The sequence below is a fragment of the Triturus cristatus genome, chromosome 1_2 (genome assembly GCF_964204655.1).
Source record: "Triturus cristatus chromosome 1_2, aTriCri1.1, whole genome shotgun sequence".
NCBI lineage: Eukaryota > Metazoa > Chordata > Amphibia > Caudata > Salamandridae > Triturus > Triturus cristatus.
The window spans coordinates 1117303101-1117319514 of NC_140580.1; positions in this window are offsets into that span (position 1 = coordinate 1117303101).

Below are 16414 nucleotides of genomic sequence, written 5' to 3' on the forward strand. Positions count from 1 at the left end.
TACTGCTGTGGTGCTTTTTCAAGACGGTACCAATGAAGTAGCTGCAGGAAAACAAGCTGTGTCAGCTGTAGGCATAAAAAAAAACGAAGCCACAAACTTATAACTCAACTGCCTTGCCAACGTGTACAAAATCACCACAAGCCATCAAGACGTCCCAGTCTACCAGAGACTTTCAAAATGACTGACCACACAGATCGTCTAATTGATGCTGCAGTCCTCAAAGATTTTATCCATTCAAAACTTTGGAGAGGTCGTTTAGACTGTTCTACAGATAGCAAAGTCAGGGTGCACCTTGTAAGAATTGCACATTGTCTTTGACAGTTATCTTGAACTATCTGTGAGAGAATCAGTTGAATGTCTGCAATTAGAACAACTGACCTTTCCTGTATCAAAAATTCGACACCTATAGCTGTGCAACTTGATAAATTCTGGTCTTCAACATCAAACAAGATGAACTTGGAGATGTTAACTCGCCAAAACATCGCTGATGCTTCAGTGCACACTGACTTTCCAATTATTGCAAGTGGAATGATTGTCGATGAGGAATTGGTGCCTGCAGAGATATATTCAAAACGTACGGGCCATATTGTTCAAGAACTTAACAGCAAATTGGAGGAAGCTGACCTTCGTGTTGTGCCATATGTTGAGTGGGCTGCTTGAAATGGTTCCAATCAAGTCACACTGTCAAATGACACAGATTTGTTGCAATGTTCATAAGTCAAGATTTGTCAGAATTATCGATACGTTATGGAACAGGCAATAAAAGACACTTAATCCCGCTTCATGTTCTGTACAAGAAACGTTACCCAGAGATCCCCATTGTTCTTATGGAGGCACATATTCTTACATGTGATGACACTATGAGCAAAATTGAAACAAAGCTTGGAGCTTTAACTGCTGAACCTGTGAAGATGCTAAAAGGATTTGCTGAGACAGAAGAACAATGTGACTTTAAAGATGTAGAAAAATACCTTGTGCGGGTGTGGAAAATAAATTCTGACTGTCACACATTTGACCATCTTTGGTACAGTGAGTTCAAGAGATCAGTGCCGCTAAATGACCTTTCACCGACCTCATATTCTGTGTGTGGACACATTAAAAGAGAGTTCTACTTGATGAGAAGATGAGTAAATGTTTTGGATCATGCATATGTAGTGAAAGATCTGTATGAATTTGGTTGGGGAGATATTGATTGGAGGCTAAATGTATGTCTCAACTCTCTACCCCCAGAACTTTCACGTTCATGTACTTGCAAAACTTGTGTTACAAAAAGATGTCCCTGTCGATATGCTCCTCTCAAATGTTCAACATTCTGCAAATATACCATGAGCAATTGTCAAAACGAATAAAGTGGACTATGAAAATGTGTCTAAAACAGCAGTGATAAACATTATTTTTTTCATATTCAGAGCATAAACATAGTTTGGTGTATACATAAAAGGTTAAAAAAACATTATTATTTGCTTAATTTCTATATATTTCTCTTCCTATTTTGGAAAATGGAGAAAGGGTTGCTCTGAATAGTTATCTTCTGTCTATATAAGACTTCTTGACCCGCCCAATCTACGTTTTGACACCAAAATGAAGTATATAGATCTCACGGATCCTGAAATAATACATCATCACTGCAACACATCCGCCATTTTTAAAAATGCAATCCAGAAAAATTTGGTCTGGATTAGCAATTTCTTTTTAATTTTTTTAAATGTTATTTATTGAATTAACACAACATAACAAAAAAGAAAGGACAGCACATCTCAGCGTAACCTTGCACCATACAACGGTGGTACATACCATAGCTTAAATACAATTAAAGCCATATCATTAGGAGACTAAATATTATACAATAGTGGCGAGCAAAATCTCATGCAACGGAAGCAGAGTACTTGTGAGTTGAATAATGAAATCAAATCTTGCCAGAAAATCTTATAAGCCCATCTGTGGAACGAAGTCACGACCCATAAATTCAAACTGTACAATTATAAAAAATGACATATAAAAGTACAGCTCACGCCATATGCCAATTGTAAGAAACATTATACAGATGCTTACTCACCCTCGGGTTCACCAGTTTTCTTCCGCAGTAGGTAGTTTTCATAGAGCCCCCAAGAAGCTTTTAGGCCTGCTTTGGGGGGGTAACAATTCGCTATACACAGCCGTGTCTCTTAAACCATATCTCTGAAGTTTCTCTTGTGTGTAATACACTCTATTGATATATTTGGCGTGTACCAGTCTATGTCTACTATTTAAAGAAATACACATGGTGACTAAACAACAATATTGCCACATTTTGTCATCGATAATTATGTTTAGATCCCTTTGCCATCCTAGGCGGGCCATGACCGATAGTGACTTTTTCTGATCCTGCAGAAGCCCATACAGTCTGGTCACCAGCTTACGGGGGGAACCAGTCGGCAAGATATACGTGAGAACGGGCAAAGCTTCGGGCTCCAGCAAGTCATCCCCAAATAGTTTGCGCCATGCATGGCGAGCCCTAAGCAATTGGAACTGGTCAAGCAAAGTGAAGGAACCCCCATCTTTCGGGAGATCCTCCCACCTGTAAACCACCCCGTCATCGAAGAAATACCCCAGTTTATTAATACCCAGTGTCTGCAATGCCTTGGCAACCTCATGCTTAGTACCTGTCGGGAACCATTTGCACCACTGTATCGGGATTAGAGGATAATATAGTAGCACTCCGGTCTGTTTTTCTAAGAGGAATTTCCAGGCATGTATAGTGGCATGCACTGAGTCCAGGACTCCATGTTTGCAATTTGGCTTATAGAAAATCAGGTGTGACAGAGGGATCGGGTCGGCCACCACCCTTTTAATGCGATGGTGCGGAATGTCCTCTGGACCATGTATCCAACCATGCGCGTGCGAAGCCTGTGCCACTCTATAGTAAAGCTCCAGGTCAGGGTCATTAAGCACCCCAGCAGAGTGAGGCAGAGTAAGTGTTTCCCAACTGACCCTAGGTTGTTTACTTGCCCATGCCAGTCTAATCATTAAGGATTTGAGAGTGTTAAGCGTGCAAGTCGGAAGGGTTATGGGAACATTTGTAAAGAGAAAGAGAAATCGGGGCAGCACCACCATTTTCATCAAGGATACACGCCCTATTAGAGAGAGGGGAGTTTAATCTATTTATTAACATTGTTTCAGCAATGTGACAATCAAAGCCTCCTTTAGAGTTGGGGGGATTTCTCCGTCTTCCTCCATCTACTCGTACAGAACAGTCAGATCGGGAATAAGTTCCTCTAAGAACGTTTTATAGAACATAACAGTAAGGCTATCAGAGCCTGGGGCACTACCCGCTCGTATTGTCTTAAGAGCAGCTCGTATTTCCTCTGGGTGAAAGGGGGCCATCAGGAGTTCCCTGTGTCTATTTAAATGCCGAGGCATTTGAATATGTTCCAGATAGTGCCTTATGGTCTCCTCGTTAGCAGTGACTTTAGTGGAGTACAGGTCCGTGTAATACCTCTTGAACTCCTCAGCGACCTCCCTAGGGGATATCAGACTATTTCCCTTTACGTCTATAATTTCCAAAATTGCGGTTGCCTCCCTCCGGGGTGGAGTAAGTCCAGCCAGCATGGCTCCCGGACGATTTCCCTCCCCATATACCCTGGCTGAGGCATATTTAACCAGGTGTTTCACCTCAACATCTGCTGTTTCATGAAAATCCTCCAGAGCAGTCTTAATGCCCTCGAGAAGCGTAACGTCTTTAATGTGTTGGTAGGCTTGCTCAAGGCTAGCTATGTCCTTCTCCAATCTGGATAGCCTGTCTCGAATGGCACGGAGCACCCCAGCGTGTTTAGCAATTGTCATCCCCCTAATGTAAACCTTGAAGGTTTCCCAAACTGTGGCAAATTTGTCTATGGACCCCACATTAGTTTCAAAGAATGTTTCAATGAGCTGGGTCAGTTCTGACTTAAAAACGGGGTCCATGAGAGAGAAAGGGGGGAAGCGCCAGAGGAAAGGCCCTGGTACACCTACCCCCACCTTTAGGTTAATAATCACCGGGGAGTAGTCAGAATAAGTCCTAGGAAGGATTTCACATTCTCCAACCTGCAGAAACAATGCCCTAGAGACCAACCAGTAGTCGATGGGTGAGTAGGTGTCGTAGCGAGCCGAATAATGGGTAAACCTGGCTCTGTTTGGGAATATTTGTCTCCAAACGTCGACTAGGCAGAGTTGGTCAATAATCTCTAATATAGCGCTGGCTGTCGCTGACTGTCTGTGCGGGGGCCATTTGGAACTATCTATATTAGGGTTCAAGATGCAATTAAAATCACCCCCCATACAATCAGCACATCTTCCTTCTGCATCAACAGTGAGGCCAAAGCATTATAGAAAGGAGGATCCTCATAATTGGGGCTGTAGACATTGATCACTAAAAATTGTTGACCCGCTTTGTGACATCTGGCGACTATATACCTGCCATTAGGGTCTTTATGCAAGCATTGCAAGGTCATGCCAGATTTGGGGTTCAACCATATCTTAACTCCTCTAGCATGCGAGGTGAAACCTGCGTCTGCAGCTGAGCCCTGAAAAATTCTATGTGAGAGTATTTTACTGTCCGGGACAAGATGGGTCTCTTGAAGCAGTCCAATATCTATTTTATGATGTCTAAGATATGCCACCACCTTACGTGCTTTCCTATGCTCATTTAGGCCCCTAACATTCCAAATGAGAAATCGTATGTTATTGGTCTGTAGGTGTTTCAACTCCATGCCCTCGTGTCAAGCCTAGCATCGTAGCAGGTCATTCTAACATAACCCATAAGGGGCAAAGCAGCGTCTGATTGTGGTGCTTCAACAATAACTCCCTTACAAACCACCTCCCTCCCACCATCCACCCACGCTATGCAAACCGAAACTATGCACAGTTGAAGGACCCACCCATTCTCCCAAAAAGGAACATTCCTCATTTCAATTACAGACAAACGACAAAGCATACCCCGTGTGGAACACACTCTGGGGGGATGTTGCTGACAAACAATAAGGAGACCACGGCCCGGCTTCCCCACTTAAGTGTGGTTTGAATTAGTGCTTCCCAAATACACCAGGGTGGACTCCGACCAGAGTCGTACCGACTGCCGCCCTCCCGAGCCCATCCCTAAAGGGGCATCTGCCCTAATCTTCATACAGAAAATCAGGCCCTAGTTATATAACATCATAGATTGCAAAACCTCCTATGGTCAAAATGCAACACACAACCCAACTTCAGAGAAACTGTTAACAGGTGAAAGAATAACATAATGTCTATGTCCCCAGAGTCCACTCGAAATTCAAGCACGGGCTCCTGCCCATTAGATCACCAAAGTCCCAGAGTATCTTACATTGGTATTGTTCATTGTTCATCCGGGTCAGACCTGGTCGAATTCTTACTCTCTGGAGATCTTGCCTTTCGAGTGGCACCATCATATTTTGAAAGGAATTTTAGGACCTGTTTAGGGTCTAGAAAAATCGACTATGATTCTAAGTTTTGCAGGATACAACATGTTGTACTCCAGGTGTAGTTCGCATAGCCACTTTTTCACTGGAGCGAACTGGCGCCGTGCCTCCTGCACCTGCTGGGTAAAGTCAGGGTAGATAGAGGTGGTCATGCCTTCATGTCGCAAATCTTGTAGCTCTCTCGCCCTGCGAATGGGCAGAGTCACGGTCCCTGTAATTTAACAGTTTCGCAATAATGGGACGCGGAGGAGCGCCTGAAGCAGGTCTAGGAGCTAGCGATCTGTGGGCATGCTCCACAGCAAACATAGTGGAGACGATGTCCCTGCCCAGCAGAGTAGCCAACAATTGTTCAACATAATGTTCCATGTTGGTTATGTTGGTAGTCTCTGGAACTCCCACGAGGCGAAGGTTGTTCCGTCTGGAGCGCGCCTCCAAATCTTCAGCTTTCGCCTGAATGCTCCGTGGAAGTTTGTCCATTTTGGCCTGGGGCTGTGCGCCGCCATCCAAGGCGTCCTCAGCCACCGCCAACCTGTATGCATGTCAATGCGTTCTGACATCCTGTCCATACGATATGACAATGCAGCAATTTTCCCGTCAATCTTATTCAAGCTGTGTTGCAAGCCAGCTAAAATCTGCTTTAAATCAAGCTCCGCAGCAGTGTCATCTGCCTTGGAGCCCGATTCAGACAGGTTATTTTCAGTGTTCTGGCACCTTGGTGTCTTTCTAGGCTCAAAGGATAATTTGGGTTGAGCTTTTTCTGTTCTCCCCATGGTGTAATCAATGCAACGGTGGTCAAAATATATCGAGCCTGTAATGATCTATCACCTGCTAGACTGATGTCCAGACGCTACTAGCCAGCAGAGTGAACCAGTTATCAATGTGCGCAACAAAACTGCCCTGATGCCAGCCAACAGCACATTCACTATTCTCAGGGGCACAGAAGATGGTGAGACTGTAACAGGGAGGCCTAATAGGCCTAGCCTAGCAGAGATGCACACAAGAAATGCGGGCCAGGACACAGAGAGCAATCATCCAGGTCGCAGAAGTGGCACCCAGGGACTCCTATGTGGCTCCATTCGCCCATGCAATGCCCAGGCGTCACCGTACAAATCCTGGGTGATGCGTGTCAGTCAGTTGCAGCCTCTCTGTTCAGCAGCGCATCTTCATCTCAATCAAAGCAAGCAGCGACGGGCCCAGGCAGATACATCAACATGAGGGGCGGAGCCAGGAGGAAGGAGCGTGGCTAACTCCACCACCGCAACCCGCCGCGCACCCCTGGGCCTAGAAATCAACTGCCAAGAGAGAGAGCAGGGGAGGGGGGGAGAAGCAGCCGATCCACCCGTCAGCTCCCAATGCGGCTCACAAACTCACCGCACAATCCCAACAGGGATTCCCCAGCTTCGGTCATAAAAGCAGGGGGTGAGACAGCGCACCCCGCCTGTCGAATGGGGCTCCAGCGGGCCACCCAGTCAGGAGAAACACACCAGGCGAGCTCCGCAGGCAGCACCCGCCGGATGAAGAAGCATGATTGCTGCAGGCCTCCAATGCGAACATGCACTGGGCATCAGCAGCGCGCTAGGCCCAATCCACAGGAAGTCACCAGCGTGAACTCTGGCCCACAGGCACGATTCCAGAGCCCAGTCCAACAATTCTAGTATGGGACAGGTGCAGGAAAGCAGCAGCACTATAGTTGACCAAAAAGCATTCGTTTTGGGAGCAGGATTAAGCAGGATAGTCGCCGACTCGGCGGAGCTTCGGTAGCCTGCGGCCATCTTGGAGCCAGGCAAGCTCAGCCCTTGGATCAGCAATTTCTACTCACGCTCAATTACTTCTCTAATGATCCAAAAACACAAATCAAAAATGAAAATCTCTGGAAACTATTCTTTTACTGAGGTATATCAGGGGGCCGGGATTACTATGGGCCATGGTCAGAGTGGCCAGACTGTGGCAGATGTACTCCCTGGCGCTTTGGTTCTCTAATAATCCTGCCCTTCCCTTGGCACTAGACAATTCAGAGACTAATAAAGGCCAGTTGGAAATATTGTGCCACCAATATAGGAACTGTAGCTTTTGGTCCGGGGAGCAATTCTGGAGGATTAGAATTAGAAATAAGGCTCCTTGTTTTCCATTTTTACAGATAAATACAAACAGAAAACAATGTATTTTCCTTTCTGTATTTATGATGAAATGTGGACAAAACGGAAATTAGGTTGTCTTTTGAATGATTATAGATATTGTCAGTCATGGCTGCTAGGGCCATAGCTGTCTGAATTAACAGGTTAAAGAACTAAAAACATTTTTGGAATGAGGCTTAAACAGCTGCAGCTGTGCACAGGTTTGATACTAAAATGTTCAGTATATTGATTTATTATCTAATGGTGTTCATATCATTGAAGTCTGTCAGGTATTCAGGTATTCAAGTATGAGTGTACTTTTATCGGTTTAATAAATGTGGAAATATACTAGTTACAGCTTCATTTTCTTTACAAAACCCAAAATAAATTTGGATAAACACTGATAAAATGAGCAAAAAATAAATATGGATAAATGCAGATAGAAATGTCAAAAAATAAATACTATAAAACCAGGAGCCCTAATTATAAATGCTTTGCACACATTTCTTTCCCTTCTTTGATGCTCATTGCAATACTTATGCCTCCTGAGTGATCTTCTTCACAATCCGGTAACCACAGACTCCTCTGGTGTTCATCTTGCCTTTTATTAGTCAGCTTTTGTTGCAGTGGGTTTACTGGAGAGGGAAGAAGCTATTAAACCAGGCAAGAAAATATAATGAGCCCCTTCAGGGCTGTGGAGCGGGGCTGCTCCAACGCAGTTTTCATCAGAAGCTCTGAGGTGGAAAATGGCCTGTTTAAATATTTATGGGCCTTGACTGCTCCAAAGCTGCCTGCAACATCAAGGCAGGGCCTTGTGGCCTACAGGACTGCAGACAAAACGCTGACTCCAGTGGTTTGTTTCAGATTTGTGACTACAACCTTGGTACAGGAAAAGCCTTAAATATACTTACAGCCTTGTCCATAAAATCTCACATACCCTTCCACCGCCAGGTGCTGCACACCATAACACAGTAGCCACACTTTGTTGTTTAGCATGCACGACATGACAAAACTTCCCATATAGGCTCAAAACATAAACAAGACCCCCCCGACCATACACCCTACTTGGTTTAGGTCGTTATCCGAGTGGGTAAGCGCTTCAGCACCCTACATATTGGTAGTAAGCGCTATACACATGCTACAGTACATTATGATGCTACAGTGAGCCAAGGGTTTTCTAATTGGCAGTCTTAATAAGCAAAGTCCAGACGACTACACCAACTGATGTCACTGCCACAAAGATATTACTGGTCCAAAAGAGGGGTCTGTTACACTACTAGTGGACAGGGCTACCTGTACTTCCACTTCAAAAGCTGAAAATGGCAGAGTGTGGGTGACATTCTGAAATGCTTTGGGCAGGAGGATGGGACCAAGTGCGCAGGAATCAGGCAGGCTAGCCCAAGACCCCTTACAGGGGTAGGGTGTAATTAGATTTTCCTGGCTGGCAGGGCTCGACACACCTTCATCTTCTAATACCGGTAGAAGCAGATTGCTAGTCATATCTTCGCAAAGGGAAGAGTCAGCAAGATGGGGCCAATTGCATGAGATTCAGCATGCTAGCCTTAGACATTGTCCTCAGCCTTAATGTTATAGGGTGTAGTTCCATTTTTTTCTTGACTGGCAGGGCTCAGCATATTTTCATCTTTTAATGCTGATAAAAGAAGATTGTGGATCACATCTCTGCAATGCGAACAGTTAACAGGATGCGACCAAGTACCTATAAATCAGCAAGGCTAGCCCAAGACATTGCGACCCGCCTCCATGTGCTAGGGTGGAAGTTTGGTCATTCTTTTCTTGGCTGGCAAGGCTCAGCATATTTTCCTCTTCTGTTACTGATAAAGCAGATTGTCGTTAAAATCTTCATAATGGGAAGGGTGAGCAGAATGAGACCAATAGCCTAGGATTCCGCAAGCTCAGCCCAAGACCCTGCGACCAACCTTAAAGTGGTAGGCTGTTTTGCCTGGCTGGCAGGGCTCAGCATACCTTCATCTTCTCTTGTTAAGAAAGGCAGATTGCGGGTTACATCTTTTTACCCAACGCATTTCATTGATTTTATAAAGAGAATACGAAACATTAAACAATGCCTTTGCTACCAAGCAAACTCACATTGAAATCACTGTACTTGTGCCCAGATTGCTCACAGAGCCATAGCGCCAAGACGCCACGGCATACGAGCGCTCTACAAGCATATATCCTATCCTATCCTATAGGTTAACTACAGTCGACTACTTTAGATGATATCAGTGGCAACGCAAAGATACGCTCATCTTATTTGCTAACCCTAAAACCGCCTTCTCAAATTAGGCACGGAGTCCTACACCATTGACTTTTCATGGGGCGATCCCACTCCAGCCACCATTGTGCAATGGTAAGGCATCATTATTCATTCACTATCCGTCACAGACCGTCACAGCACTCTCACTTTAGATGGGAAGTCTCTCAGCAAGGGCAGTAAGTACCGGTACAGTAATGTATCAAGGGATCCCATACATCTAAATACGTTTGTTGTAAGTAACACACAAGCTTTTGAGGTCTAGGGTTCACCACATTTCTGCTATCAATAAGGAGACATGAGGGGGATATGTTTTCCCCCCAAATATTGCAATTAATTGCTTGACCGCCCTTTGCAGGTGAGTGAGGGGGCTTTGTTGCGTGATGCGGATCCATTGTCAATATGTAACAGCCTTTTCTCAGGGGTCCTCTCTGTAGGTTGCCCCAACATGTCATCTGTGTGACTCAGCACCTCTTTACCTCACCATGTCATCTGTGTGACTCAGCACCACTTTCCCCCACCATGTCATCTGTGTGACTCAGCACCTCTTTGCCCCACTATGTCATCTGTGTGACTCAGCACCTCTTTACCCCACCCTGTCATCTGTGTGACTCAGCACCTCTTTACCTCACCATGTCATCTGTGTGACTCAGCACCACTTTGCCCCACCATGTCATCTGTGTGACTCAGCACCTCTTTGCCCCACACTGTCATCTGTGTGACTCAGCACCTCTTTGCCCCACCATTTCATCTGTGTGACTCAGCACCTCTTTGCAGAATATCTGGATTTTAACCCAGTCTCACTATAGGTATAAAAGTGTGCCTATCTCGCTTCCGCGCCATCCAGCCCCTATCTGTATGCGGTGTGTGGGGTATGAGGTAGCACCCCCTCCCCAGGTTATATTCTATCTCTCTAGGGCTCCACTCTGAAGCTGTTTCTGTGTATCTTGACAACTCTCCTTCCAATGAGCCCCATTAAACTCCATCCTCAATTCTAGTTCCCATTGTGACTGGTAGTTCCACTTTGTACGTTTTTCCCAAGTGTTGAGGATGACAAATATGTTTGAGATCAGAACTTCAGCGGCTTTAAAATTATACAGAAATGCTTCAAGGGCGGGCAGTTATTGGCCTGGGAATTGCCATTTTGTTACAGGTTGTCACATGGCTAGAATGCAGTTTGCCCAGATACACCAGTGGCATTATGGAGCATACTGCATTCCATCCTGCTCAGTTGCCCCAAATACATGTTTATTCTCCATGATGAACGACATAACATTGTCCTTCGCAAACAGGTCTCTTAGTATAAGGCACTCACCCAATTGCCTTTTACAAACAGTTTCCCATTCTGGCCTGAATGAAAGCTAGGATTCTGAATATTGTTTGTAAACAGCAACAGATTCCTGTTATGGCCTGCCCAACTGCCCCTCTGCAAATAGAATTTTCGTCAGGGTCACTGGAATTATGCGGCAGGGGAGGGTCACATTATACGCCAGGGCTGAGTAAATTATGTTGCAAGAAAATGAAAATTATGCTGCACATTTTGTGAAGGAACTACTTAATTATTTTGTCATTTTTAAGCTTGTTGGGCATTAGTTGTGCCTTATTAGTACCAGTTCAACACCCAAATATAACAATAAGCCACATAAAGGTGGCCAGTCAACCTTTGCATAGGGCCTTCCACTGCGCAGCAACATACATCGCTGTGTTTTTACTAACCTTTGAACCATTGAGCTAGAAACAAAATTTCTTTTAGTTAACATTTGCAGAAGTTATAGCATATAATGGATTATATGTCAAATGCAGAAAATCTACAATTATGCGAAAATTGAAATTGTTGCGGCCATACAATTGCATAATTCCAGTGGCCCTGCCTGTCTTATGCTCAGTATGGTCAGAGGTTATCCCCATAATCTCTGGAGATTGTCGTATATGCGCTGCCAGTGACTCAATGGGCAGGGCAAACCACAAGGGCAATGACGGACACCCCAGTCTAGCTGACCCATTTCACCTTTGTTGGATTTTTGCATCGAATGCCTAGTTTGGAATACGCACATTTCACGTTTATTCGTCTGCTCAGCTAAATATAAAAGTTGGTAGAATTCAACACATGCACCCCTTTTTTTGCTTTCATCATGCATTAGGCTACTTCTGAGGTTCTAATCGCTGAAATGTGGGGCTTCACACCTTGTGCTTTGATTCTCATGGCAAGGAGGCGGCCTTCCTTAATGACCTTCCCATAGAAATATTGTTTTAACCAGAGGTTGGATAGTTCTGCTTTTTAAGTTCGTAGTGTTTGTAGTTGTCCTGGAAGGGTGGTATTGTCTTTGGTCAATTTAAGCTCAGGGGTTGTTTTTCCAGGTCAAACAGTTGTCAGAGCAATTTATTTTCAGCCAAGATATCATCTCGATGCTCTCACTGAACGATTGCCCTGGCCACACCTCTAATTGTCACCTTAAATGCATCCCGAAGCGTGTGCACATTCTTATCTCCTGGGTCATTCTCCAATATGCAATTAAGTGTGCCATTTCTAAGTTCCTCCATATGGACAGGATGTCTAACGTAGCGTATTTGCATTCTCCATTGCCCTTGATTGCCTTCCTACCTGCCCCCTTTCCATTCATCTCATGCTTGGCCTGGTCTAATATAGTGCTGAGAAGACTGGGAATCAGACGCTCCAGACATCTTCAAGCACAAGCGCCTCTGTCTTGGATCAGATCACCTTTGTCAGCTGAAGCAAGCATTGGCACAGGCGAACCTAAAAGCCTTTAGCAAGACATTTTTACGATTAGTTTGATTGTCCTGTCGTATTTATGATTTAAGAACCCAAAAGTTTCCAATGTACTTACTCTAACTTGTTCCTCCTAATGGTTTTTTGCATTCACACTTTGCACATTGTAATGATTTTAAGTAATCCATCAATAACGATTCGTCCTCATCATCTGATATAGTGTCTCCCTTCAGCCACACACTGAGCAGGCTAACAGAGTTCTAGAAATAAACAAGATGGAGGGCCAAAAAGAAGTGCACTTTGAAGGTACACATACAACCCTCCCTGTTGTGGTGATTCAGCAGCTGCCCCTTCCCCCATGCTGACGCTCATTCAGGATGGGAGGGTGTCCGGAAGAAGAAAAAAATGGTAATGATGAATTACCATTTTATTTTTCATCTCGGCGCTCAGGTGCAATTAAAGTGGGGAGACACTCCTCCACTTCAACAGAGGAGCCTCCCCTGTAAAACCCCCTAATAAATGTATTTTGTGATGAATAGTTGGGTACAGCTGCTTGTCAGTTAGTTATGGTGAAGTGTCTGTTGTAGTTCACCAAGAATCTTTACACACACAGACAAATACTCACACCCCCTTGCTCCTCACTCTGTTTGGAAAGACTTAAAAAATGTTGGTTATTTCACAAAATATTGTGCTTTCTCTCACTTAGTACCCCTACCAATCCACATTACGTTCCGTTTCCACTGTCCCTAAGGCCCCTCTCATGGGCCTGCTTGTCCCATAATGTATTTTAACATTATGTGCCAGAGTTCTGGTCAGGAAATCTGAAGCACACACCCCTCCCCAATCTTCCTGGACAAGCTACGCCCCGCCAGTCATGGACTCTGGGATCACTCATCCTGAACTCCAGTGCTCCAATCTGCTCCTTACCTCCTCCCTCTTTCCAGGTCCCATCAGAGCTATATGTCCGACTTCCATCACTCCCAAACTTCGTTGAGCCATCCTTGGGGTCACATCTTAGATGCGCCCTTGCAGAGCAGCAGGGCACCGCCCATCATTTCTCCGCTGTTGCATGACCTATGCTCACGTCATACAGTTCTGTTGAAGTCCATTGTAAGCACTACACTTTGCCCAGCTGCAGGCTATCTCCTGGCCATCATTTTTAATGTCAGTCAGTCAGCTTTTAATATCTCATTCGAGGGCTTCACACCTTTGTGAGCTCAGCGTCTGCGTTTGCCATGTTCTCCCCTGGTGGTGGGTCCTCCTGGGATGATCCTGATCCCTCTACATCTGAAGTCTCCTCGCCTCCTTCCCCCGGCCTGTGAAGTTTAATGCCCTGTCTTTCAATTACATTTCAATTGTAGGTCCTCGAGGAACAACCATCGATATGTGATCAGCTTACTGGTCAGCTCTTTCATTACTCTCTGAAAGTCTTTGCGCCGCTGCAAATCCTGGTATAGAGTCACTTTGCTGCTTTGAAATAGAAACAATATACTTCCCCTTGCTCTGGCAATAATCTTTCTGTTAGGTGGGAGCTCGCCAATTTAAAGATTATGTTTTTCAGCAATTTCTGTTCCTTTTTTACCCACTCCGTAAGCTTGATCAACAGCTATGGGGGTCACTAACGCCTTGACCCAGAAGAGTCCAAGATGCATGCCGCCATATATTCGTTCCTTCTGTGACTTTTGCTAAGTAATGCAGATTATGCCTCGTCTTGATCTGTTTTCCCGATCTTCATGTTTGGAAGTGAGCCATGTGATGTGCGACTCCACCTTGGAAATTGTAGTGGTAGTTAGCTGGTCCTTCCCTAGAATTTCTTTCCAATCTGAGGATTCTTGAGGAAACTCAGAGATATGCACCACACAGACACCCGTGGCCCAGCTCTGACTCAAACACTCCTGATTGTGTTTCCCCAGAAAAACATAGCCTGCCATAATGTCATATTACCACTGTAGTGCCTCAATATCGAATTACCATTGCCAGCGCGTTAAAAGAACATTATTAATACCAAAGCATTAAAAATTCTAAATTTTATTACAAAATGTGCTACAATGGTGTCAGGATTCATGCCACAGCTCACATCTTTTGACTATCACAATATACCGGCATGACTCCTTACACTTATGAACGAAAAAACGTCTTGTGCCCTGACTTTTGACCATATTACATGCTGTTGATAATAGCTAGCTGCAGCTGGTGTTCCCTTGTGAAAAGGCTTAATAGCTTTTACAAATGTTTTACCATGCATATGCAAGATCAAATTTCAGGCGCCATGGAAACGTGCAGAAAATCCACCAGAATAAGCATCAAGCAACCGGCAAAGATAACCTCAACGTGAACCTTCCGGAAGACAGTGATCATCAAATTAATCCCCCGCACCTGTTTCTTGCTGTAAGAAATTGAAATGCGACCTTTATGAACATTTTAAAACACCTTCTAGAAGACAGCCTCATCAAATTAATCATCTGCACCTGTTCCTTGGTATGAGCTATTAGAACGTGACCTTTGTGAACATTCTGAAACACCTTTTAAAAGACAGCCTCATCAAATCATCTGCACCTGTTCCTTGCTATAAGCAATTATAACGCAACATTTGTGAACATTCTAAAGCACCTTCTAGAAGGCAGACTCATCAAGTTAATTATATGCATGTGTTCCTAGTTACAAACCATAACCTCCGGTACCATTCATCAGATTGATGTGAATGCATGCTGCAGTGATGCTGTTGAGTAGATGAGCCACCGCATCTCTGACTCTACATACTCTCTCCATCCCAACCCCTTTCCCCCTGGGATTTTCCACCAGAGCAGAGTTTCCTCCTGTAAACCGAGGGCCAGTCTCGGGAGAATCCGGAAACAAGCATTGCTGCACCAATGGAATTATCTGGGATCCAGGTAGGTGCTTATGACAAATGGTCTTCAAAATTATCTTTAAATTAACATTAACATTGTTGCCTAATTCTGACAATAAATTATTAAATTAAAAACATTTTAAAACATATAAAAATGAGTCATTTAGATACCCAACAGCCAACACGTGCTTCGCTGTGTTTACTATCATTTCCGAAGGGCTTCATTCCAATATTTCATCCGACTCCTGTTTTTTAATCTTCAGTACATTTTCTAAAAACACCCATTTCTAATATTCCATCGTGGAACTTGACATCATCTTTGTGGCAGCCATTAGCCTCTTATTTATTGTGGACTTGTTGTATAGTTCCATGTAGCTGACTTGTCCTAATTTAGCCTCCAGCTACTGGTACAATTGGGGTGATTATCTGTATTTTGGGTGAGATGGATGTATTACGTTACAACAAATGCCTTTACCACGTACGCCTTTACCATGCACTGCCTTACCACACAAGTCTTTACCAAGCATGCCTTTACAACAAAATGGTAAGTATATATCAGGTAAGTGAAACCCCTATTTATCTATATATATATATATTATCTACTGGCGGTCGCCAGTAGATAGTTATAGTTAGGACCGTGTTTCCATAGGAAATCTCAAAATTCTATTTTGAATAACTTTGGCGCCGGTTGACGAATCTTCGCGAAATTTTCAAAACTAATGGGGCGCTCTGCTCAGCTCCTACCCTGAAAGTCTCGGGGGGATTCTTCAAGCGGGGGCCGAGAAAAAAGGGGGTCCCAAAATGCGTTTTCCCCATGCATTTTCCCATAGGACCTTTAGTCGAAGGTACAGACCGAACGGCTGAACAGAATTACTTGAAATTTGGCAGAGAGGTAGTCCTCAGGTCAGGGATGTGCCTTTTGCATATATGGAGTCAATCTGTTCAGTAGTTCCAGAGAAAATTGCAGTAAAAAGCACATACATATCTATAGCCGCGCACCGT